Consider the following 10548-nt stretch of genomic DNA (forward strand, 5'->3'; position numbering starts at 1 on the left):
TTATGCCATTTTTCTTCGTAAAAAAGCGATAATATTGCGACCGGGAATCTGTGTTTTAGTACAAAGAGAGAGAAAATAAAAACATGGGGTCGCCTCGTGCACGCGCCTCAGTCTCATTGTCCTCTGATAGACCACTTACCAAAGGCGCTAATGTTTTTCAGCCAGGGGCTGCCTCGACATCATTCAGCTTTTTCCCGGGTTCTGAGAGCCTATGGGAGCCGTAGGAAGTGTCACGTTACAGCAAAGATCCTAAGTTTTCAATAAAAAGAGTCAAGAAGCCCAAGGAATGGTCAGAGAGGGCACTTCCTGTACAGAATCTTCTCAGGTTTTTGCCTGCCATATGAGTTCTGTTATACTCACAGACACCATTCAAACAGTTTTAGAAACGTTAGGGTGTTTTCTATCCAACGCCAATAATTATATGCATATTGTAGTTTCTGGGCAGTAGTAATAACCAGATTAAATCGGGTACGTTTTTTATCCGGCCGTGTAAATACTGCCCCCTAGCCCTAACAGGTTAACCAGAATAGAAAGAGAAGTGGGAGGCCCCGGTGCAGAACTGAGCAAGAGGACAAGTACAATAGAGTGTCTAGTTTGAGAAACAGATGCCTCACAAGTCCTCAACTTGCAGCTTCATTAAAAAAAGGGTTTTCTAATGATCAATTAGCCTTTTAAAATTATAAACTTGGATTAGCTAACACAACGTTCCATTAGAAAACAGTAGTGATAGTTTCTGATAATGGGCCTCTGTACGCCTATGTAGATATTCCATTAAAAAAATCTGCCATTTCCAGCTACAATAGTCATTTACAACATTAACAATGTCTGCACTGGATTTATGATCAATTTGATGTTATTTTAATTGACAAAAAGTGACCCCAAACTTTTGAACGGTAGTGTAGATGAAAACTGTTGGTAAATAGTGTGGTCTACAGCTTATCATGATCTACTCTATCCTGTTGGTAAGATAGTCTTGATCTGAGCTCATCCATTTTTTTATCCAACAATTGCACGTTGGCAAATAGGACTGATGGTAATGGCGGATTACTCACTCGCCGTCTGATACTTACAAGGCACCCCAACCAACATCCCTGATTTCTCTGTCTCTTCTTCATGTGAATGACGGGGATTTGGACATTGCCGGGTGTCTGAAATAAATCCTTTGCGTCCGACTCGTTAACCTGTTGGGGCTAGGGGGCAGTATTTGCACGGTGATCAAGAAGGCCAAGAAATGGTCAGAGAGGGCGCTTCCTGTTTGGAATCTTCTCACGTTTTGGCCTGCCATATGAGTTCTGTTATACTCACAGACACCATTCAACCAGTTTTACAAACTTTAGAGTGTTTTCTATCCAAATCTACTAATTATATGTATATTCTCGTTTCTGGGCAAGAGTAGTAACCAGTTTAAATCGGGGTACGTTTTTTATCCGGCCGTGCAAATACTGCCCCCTAGCCCCAACAGGTTTTAAGAGCAGTTTTGACTTTTACCTCAAAATGTATAAGTTTACATGGACGGGTGGACGGGGGGGGGGGCGACGACCGGATCCTAGATCAGAACTCCGACTCTGAGACGCTTGATACGACCCCAGATCGTCTCAGTACAGTGACATGTTATTTTGTTACAAAAAGAGCATCTGAATTCAAGGAGATTTCCACTCAAAAGTGCAAACCTTTCCAATCTAGCATTCTGTCAATCACACACACATGTACCCTATTGGACCTGGTCAAAAGTAGTGCACTATATACGGAATAGGGTGCTATTTGATTAACAGCCTTTTCCTTACCATGCCAGGATTGGTGACGATCATGCCCTTGCACTCCTCTGTGTACTTCTGCTGCTCCAGTTCCTACCACTGCAGCATATCAGCTATCTCCTCCTCAGGGACCAGAGGCTTGGAGCTCCGCAGGAGGTAGAAGAGCACCTGTTGCATGGACAACACCTCCTTACCACCATCTGACAGAGGATACACAGAGATAGTGAGATGGGAAGATAGACAGGACGTAGAGCAACAGCTGGTTTATGGACCAGCACCTCCTAACGACCGTCTAGACACACAGAGTCAGAGAGAGAGAGACATAGACAGCATGCAAAGAGAAAGACAAACACATTCACACAAGAGAAACAAGACTGACAGACACATATACAAAGAGACAGACAGATGAGACAAGGCACACAAATTATTAGAGAGATAAACAGACAGAGTACACGAACAGGTTCAAATACACAATCAGGTTAATAAACACTAATGCAACATTTCTTGACCTCAATTTACAAGTGTTCACATGGACTGACACACACAGAAAATCTACAGCTATGACTCTCAATCTTAGTAATGCATTACGACAATAACTCATGTGTGCATAGTGTCTCACACAGACAAAGCACATACCACTCAAACACAGTAGCAAGTTCCAACGTTCTCCAGCAGAGAGAGACAGAGTGCTCTAAGTAAAGGATAGATCGAGACAGGAAGGACAGTGACTCACCAGGTAAGAAGCGGACAAAGCTAGGCATGAACTTCTGACATCCAGGAGGATGATTGTCCCACTCTGGACCTGCATGGGGAAAGAACAAAAACACTGAAAACATCTTCCCATCCCTCTCAGATCTAGTGCCTAGAGATAGGGGGTAATGCGTTGTTCAGTCATAAATCTTGGAACAGGCAGGAGGTAGGGGATACTGGTTAGTGTCTAGAGGCTAGGGGTTAGGGTCTAGCGGGGGAAGGGTAGAGGCTAGGAAAAGGGAAAGGGGGATACCTAGTCAGTTGTCCAAATGAATGTATTCAACTGAAATGTGTCTTCCGCATTTAACCCAACCCCTCTGAATCAGAGAGGTGTGAGAGGCTGCCTTAAACGACATCCACGTCTTCAGCGCCCGGGGAACAGTGGGTTAACTGCCTTGCTCAGGAGCAGAACGACAGATCTTTACCTTGTCAGCTCGGGATTCAATCCAGCAACCTTCTGGTTACTGGCCCAACGCTCTAACCACTAGGGGACAGTATGGTGTTTTTCAGTCATAAAGCTCCAGTATATCCTGGAATGATAGGAGGAGAACAGCTTCAGTCCTCTCACACAGTAGTTCTGAACATGGACATAGGGGAAAAAAAGGGGTTAATACTATCTCACACACGCACACGCACATACACGCTTGCATGGACAGACACACACAGTCGCACTTACATCAACATAAGCATCTTAAAATTCAAAAGATGTGACCTGATAGTCACATGAGAGAACCTTCCAGAAGGACAAACATCTCTGCAGCACTCCACCAATCAGGCCTTTTTGGTAGAGTGGCCAGACGGAAGCCACTCCTCAGTAAATGGCACATGACAGCCTGCTTGGATTTTGCCAAAAGGCACCTAAAGGACTCTCAGACCATGAGAAACAAGATTCTCTCGCCTGATGAAACCAAGATTGAAGTCTGGCCTGAATGCCAAGCGCCACGTCTGGAGGAAACCTGGCACCATCCCTACGGTGAAGCATGATGGTGGCAGCATCATGCTGTGGGGATGTTTTTCAGCAGCAGGGAATGGGAGACTTCTCAGGATTGAGGGAAAGATGAACGGAGCAAAGTACAGAGAGATCCATGATGAAAACCTGCTCCAGAGTGCTCAGGACCTCAGACTGGAGGTGAAGGTTCACCTTCCAACAGGACAATGACCCTACACACACAGCCAAGACAATGCAGGAGTGGCTTCGGGCAAGTCTCTGAATGTCCTTGAGCGACACGGCAAGAGTCCAGACTTGAACCCGATCGAACATCTCTGGAGAGACCTGAAAATAGCTGTGCTGCGAAACTCCTCATCCAACCTGACAGAGCTTGAGAGGATCTGCAGAGAAGAATGAGCGAAACTCCCAAAATACAAGTGTGCCAAGCTTATAGCGTCATAACCAAGATGACTCGAGGCTGTAATCGCTGCCAAAAGTGCTTCAATAAAAGTCCTGAGTAAAGGGTCTGAATACTTATGTAAATGTGATATTTCAGTATTTTTAAAATTTTTCTAAATACCTGTGGGGCAGCAGGTAGCCTAGTGGATAGAGCATTGGGCCAGTAACCGAAAGGTTGCTAGATCGAATCCCCGAGCTGACAAGGTAAAAATCTGTTGTTCTGCCCCTGAACAAGGCAGTTAACGCACTGTTCCTAGGCCGTCATTGTAAATAAGAATTTGTTCTTAACTGACTTGCCTAGTTAAATAAATAAAACAACTGGTTTTGTTTTGTCATTAGGGTGTATTGTGTGCCGATCGACAATGAAAAAAAAAGACGTAATCAATTTTAGAATAAGTCTGTAACTTAACAAAATGTGGACAAAGTCAAGGGGTCTGAATACTTTCCGAATGCACTGTAGGTTACATGGGCCTTGGATGTGTTCACAGAGAGCGATACGCGACCGTTTGGAGAACACTAAACACACACACATAGACAGACAGACAGACAGACAGACAGACAGACATAAAAGAGATGAGGGGCTTTACTGACCTTTGGTGTCATCTCTTCAATAAAGTGAATTGTGTAATCTATGTTGAAACGAATCACTTTGCACAATGGAAACTGGGATGATGAAAGAGAAGAAGAGCGAGAGGGAGTGAGGGAAGAAAAGAGGAACACTCATTACCATGGTGTTAAACAGAGGTTGCAGCTTCTGAAGGAAACTCATAAAAACCGAATCTCCATAAGCAGGGTCTGCTGCCCCAAAAAACAGACACATCAAACACACACACACATGCAGGAGAACGTAAATACACAATCACAAACGCACACACAGAGTAACGTGCACACACTGGAAAACACACTGAACACACACCCAACATCTCTTTACCCAGGGCTTTTGAACATTAAGTGGCTCCAATCTCTTTAAGGAGATAAACCCGCTCTTCCGTGTTTAATCTTCCAGTTACATGCTGTTTGTTGTCTGAGCGAGTGTCCATTTTGTAGGATTAACCTGGCCGCCCGCCGTACAACGTGCAGTGGTGCCCACCCCTCTGGCTAACTGGCAGTGGCTAATATTGCTGCGCTTGGGGTTGTCTAATCACCGGGGCCCTGGTGATGCAAGGTTTTTGCAGGTGTTGTTTAAATTATCCCACGATAATCTGGGCTTAATCTTCACTGAATATTTTCTTTATTTGAAATGATTGATCATATGTGAATTTTGCTTCATTATTCAAACACACACACCCACACAACTATTCAAACACACAGACACACAACTCTCTCGGTCACAGCCTTGATTCAGCCAGGCTTTGCCTGCCATCAATTTGCCTGGGGAAGCGGGAGGTACAGAAGCAATCTTTCCCCATTGAAAGCAGTGCAGCCAAGCCTGATTTTAAGCAATAACGACACATAGTTAAACAATGTTTTTATTATAACTGGATTATAGCTCCCGTCCAACTATGATGTATCAGACATTTCAAACTAAATTCCCAGCTAATGAGAAAACAACAAGGCAACGGCAGAATGAGGGATTTTTAAATCCATACCCCAATACGACCCACGTGACCACAGTGAACGTCACACCGTGAGAGACTATCTCTGTCTATACATAGGCCTTTAAAGTCCCAAACTCTGTAATATTTGACAGATACAGATGAGCCTTCAAAAGTAGAGAGAGAGGGAGAGGACTTTAAACACAAGATCACCATCAGCAGTGTGGCTGGGACGGAACAATTGTGTACATTCCCAAATGGAACAGAAGAGTGTTGAGCTATGCATAGGGTTTGAGACTGTGACCAAAACACTTACATTTGCGACCTTTTGACTTGGCAGTGTTACACCAATTTTATATGGGTTGCTACTGTTGGGTGCCAGTGAAAAACATTTAGGTAGCCATGTTAGTTTAGCGTTGCATGGTATACCGAAACTTCTGCACTTTCTCGATACAAAAAAATCAAAAACATTTGTTACATTCGGAAGTTCTGTGAAATGTGTCTCATGTCATCTAATCAAATCAAATTATATTTGTCACATGCGCCGAATACAACAGCACTGAGCACTTGTTGGCTGCTTTTCCTTCACTCTGCGGTCCAACTCATCCAAAACCATCTCAGTTGGGTTGAGGTTGGGTGATAGTGGAGGCCAGGTCATCTGAGGCAGCACTCCATCACTCTCCTTGGTCAAATAGCCCTAACACATCCTGGAGGTATGTTTTGATTCATTGTCCTGTTGAAAAACAAATGACAGTCCCACTAAGGGCAAATCAGATGGGATGGTGTTTCGCTGTAGAATGCTATGGTAGCCATGCTGGTTAAGCGTTGTCAAGGGTGTGTACGGGAGGCAAAGTCAGGTGCAGGAGAGCAGAGTGTAGTGAACAGGCGCACTTTAATTCCGTTCTACAAATGACAGCACATAAAAACAATAACGTGCCAAAACACGGAACATAGCAAAAGTAAAGCGCCCGACAATAATCCACATAACAAACAAACAATTACACACAAAGACATGGAGGGGAACAGAGGACTAAATACATGCAGTAACTATGGAATGAAAACCAGGTGTGTAATGGAACAAGACAAAACCAATGGAATATGAGAAATGGAGCGGCGGATGGCTAGAATACCGGTGACGTCGATCGCCGAATGCCGCCCGAACAAGGAGAGGAGCCGACTTCGGTGGAAGCCGTGACAGTGCCCCCCCCCTTGATGCGCGGCTCCAGCGGCGCGCCGACACCGGCCTCGAGGACGACGGTGAAACTCCCGCAGCAGTTCAGGGACCAAAACATCCACAACCGGAACCCAACACCTCTCCTCCGGACCGTACCCCTCCCACTCCACAAGGTACTGAAGGCCCCCTGCCTGCCGCCTCGAACAAACGGAGTACGCCAGGGCCCCCTCGATGTCCAGAGGGGGTAGAGGGTCCTCCCGCACCTCAGATTCCTGGCCATCACCGGCCTGAGGAGAGACACATGGAACGAGGGGTTAATACGGTAATCAGAGGGAAGCTGTAATCTGTAACACACCTCGTTCACCCTCCTCAGGACTTTGAATGGCCCCACAAACCGCGGACCCAGCTTCCGGCTGGGAAGGCGGAAGCTGTTCTTCTGGCGAAGCGCAGCTCGCTGGAAGTGAACATGGGCGGCCTCCCATGTTTCCTCCGCGCACCTGAACCAGTCGTCAACCGCAGGAACCTCGGTCTGACCCTGATGCCATGGCGCCAGAACCGGCTGGTACCTCAATACACACTGAAAGGGGGAGAGGTTAGTGGAGGAGTGGCGAAGTGAGTTCTGTGCCATCTCGGCCCAGGGCACGAACGCCGCCCACTCCCTCGGCCGGTCCTGGCAATAGGACCGCAGAAACCTGCCCACATCCTGGTTGACTCTATCTACCTGCCCGTTACTCTCGGGGTGAAAACCCGAGGTAAGGCTGATCGAGACCCCCAGACGTTCCATGAACGCCTTCCAAACTCTCGATATGAATTGGGGACCCCAATCAGACACTATATCCTCAGGCACCCCGTAGTGCCGGAAGACGTGAGTAAACAGGGCTTCCGCAGTCTGTAGGGCCGTAGGAAGACCAGGCAGAGGGAGGAGACGACAGGAAACGATCCACAACGACCAAGATAGTAGTGTTTCCCTATGAAAGAGGTAGATCGGTTAAAAAAATCCACAGACAGGTGTGACTAAGGTCGTTGTGGAACGGGTAAGGGTGTAGCTTACCTCTGGGCAGGTGTCTCGGAGCTTGATGGTTTTTGCGACTGCACTTGAAGTTCTTTTCCAGATTGACTGACCTTTATGTCTTAAAGTAATGATGGACTGTAGTTTCTCTTCGCTTATTTGAGCTGTTCTTGCTATAATATGGACGTGGTATTTTACCAAATAGGACTATCTTCTGTATACAAATCAAATTTATTTTTTATTTTTTATATAGCCCTTCGTACATCAGCTGATATTCTCAAAGTGCTGTACAGAAACCCAGCCTAAAACCCCAAACAGCAAGCAAAGCATGTGAAAGAAGCACGGTGGCTAGGAAAAACTCCCTAGGAAAAACTCCCTAGAAAGGCCAAAAACCTAGGAAGAAACCTAGAGAGGAACCAGGCTATGAGGGGTGGCCAGTCCTCTTCTGGCTGTGCAGGGTGGATATTATAACAGAACATGGTCAAGATGTTAAAATGTTCATAAATGACCAGCATGGTCAAATAATAATAATCATAGTAGTTGTCGAGGGTGCAACAAGCACGTCTGGTGAACAGGTCAGGGTTCCATAGCCGCAGGCAGAACAGTTGAAACTGGAGCAGCAGCACGGCCAGGTGGACTGGGGACAGCAAGGAGTCATCATACCAGGTAGTCCTGAGGCATGGTCCTAGGGCTCAGGTCCTCCGAGAGAAAGACAGAAAGAGAGAAAGAGAGAATTAGAGAGAGCATATTTAAATACACACAGGACACCGGATAAGACAAGAGAAATACTCCAGATGTAACAGACTGACCCTAGCCCCCCGACACATAAACTACTGCAGCATAAATACTGGAGGCTGAGACAGGAGGGATCAGAAGACACTGTAGCCCCATCCGATGATATCCCCGGACAGGGCCAAACAGGCAGGATATAACCCCACCCACTTTGCCAAAGCACAGCCCCCACACCACTAGAGGGATGTCTCCAACCACCAACTTACCGTCCTAAGACAAGGCCGAGTATAGCCCACAACGATCTCCGCCATGGCACAACCCAAGGGGGGGCCGCCAACCCAGACAGGAAGACCACGTCAGTGACTCAACCCACTCAAGTGACGCACCCCTCCCATGGACGGCATGGAAGAACACCAGTAGGCCAGTGACTCAGCCCCTGTAAAAGGGTTAGAGGCAGAGAATCCCAGTGGAAAGAGGGGAACCGGCAAGGCAGAGACAGCAAGGGCGGTTCGTTGCTCCAGCCTTTCCGTTCACCTTCACACTCCTGGGCCAGACTATACTTAATCATAGGACCTACTGAAGAGATAAGTCTTCAGTAAAGACTTAAAGGTTGAGACTGAGTCTGCGTCTCTCACATTGGTAGGCAGACCATTCCATAAAAATGGAGCTCTATAGGAGAAAGCCCTACCTCCAGCCGTATGCTTAGAAATTCTAGGGACAATAGTGGCCTGCGTCTTGTGACCGTAGCGTACGTGTAGGTATGTACGGCAGGACCAAATCGGAAAGATAGGTAGGAGCAAGCCCATGTAATGCTTTGTAGGTTAGCAGTAAAACCTTGAAATCAGCCCTTGCCTTAACAGGAAGCCAGTGTAGGGAGGCTAGCACTGGAGTAATATGATCAAATTTTTTGGTTCTAGTCAGGATTCTAGCAGCCGTATTTAGCACTAACTGAAGTTTATTTAGTGCTTTATCCGGGTAGCCGGAAAGTAGAGCATTGCAGTAGTCCAGCCTAGAAGTAACAAAAGCATGGATTAATTTTTCTGCGTCATTTTTGGACAGAAAATTTCTGATTTTTGCAATGTTACGTAGATGGAAAAAAGCTGTCCTTGAAACAGTCTTGATATGTTCTTCAAAAGAGAGATCAGGGTCCAGAGTAACGCCAAGGTCCTTCACAGTTTTATTTGAGACGACTGTACAACCATCCAGATTAATTGTCAGATTCAACAGAAGATCTCTTTGTTTCTTGGGACCTAGAACAAGCATCTCTGTTTTGTCCCAGTTTAAAAGTAGAAAGTTTGCAGCCATCCACTTCTTTATGTCTGAAACACAGGCTTCTAGCGAGGGCAATTTTGGGGCTTCACCATGTTTCATTGAAATGTACAGCTGTGTGTCGTCCGCATAGCAGTGAAATTTAACATTATGTTTTCGAATGACATCCCCAAGAGGTAAAATATATAGTGAAAACAATAGTGGTCCTAAAACGGAACCTTGAGGAACACCGAAATTTACAATTGATTTGTCAGAGGACAAACCATTCACAGAGACAAACTGATATCTTTCCGACAGATAAGATCTAAACCAGGCCAGAACTTGTCCATGTAGACCAATTTGGGTTTCCAATCTCTCCAAAAGAATGTGGTGATCGATGGTATCAAAAGCGGCACTAAGATCTAGGAGCACGAGGACAGATGCAGAGCCTCGGTCTGACGTCATTAAAAGGTCATTTACCACCTTCACAAGTGCAGTCTCAGTGCTATGATGGGGTCTAAAACCAGACTGAAGCGTTTCGTATACATTGTTTGTCTTCAGGAAGGCAGTGAGTTGCTGTGCAACAACTTTTTCTAAAATTTTTGAGAGGAATGGAAGATTCGATATAGGCCGATAGTTTTTTATAATTTCTGGATCAAGATTCGGCTTTTTCAAGAGAGGCTTTATTACTGCCACTTTTAGTGAGCTTGGTACACATCCGGTGGATAGAGAGCCGTTTATTATGTTCAACATAGGAGGGCCAAGCACAGGAAGCAGCTCTTTCAGTAGTTTAGTTGGAATAGGGTCCAGTATGCAGCTTGAGGGTTTGGAGGCCATGATTATTTTCATCATTGCGTCAAGAGATATAGTACTAAAAAACTTTAGTATCTCCCTTGATCCTAGGTCCTGGCAGAGTTGTGTAGACTCAGGACAATGGAGCTTTGGAGGAATACACAGAT

General features: G+C 45.8%; 1 pseudogene; it reads right to left on the minus strand.

The window, feature by feature from the left end:
• The window catches only part of LOC106590047 (ribonuclease 3-like), a 160488-nt pseudogene extending 153420 nt beyond the window's left edge, over window positions 1–7068 (minus strand).
• Between the last annotated feature and the right edge of the window lie 3480 nt (window positions 7069–10548).

Source organism: Salmo salar, chromosome ssa29, assembly GCF_905237065.1.
Source record: "Salmo salar chromosome ssa29, Ssal_v3.1, whole genome shotgun sequence".
Lineage (NCBI taxonomy): Eukaryota > Metazoa > Chordata > Actinopteri > Salmoniformes > Salmonidae > Salmo > Salmo salar.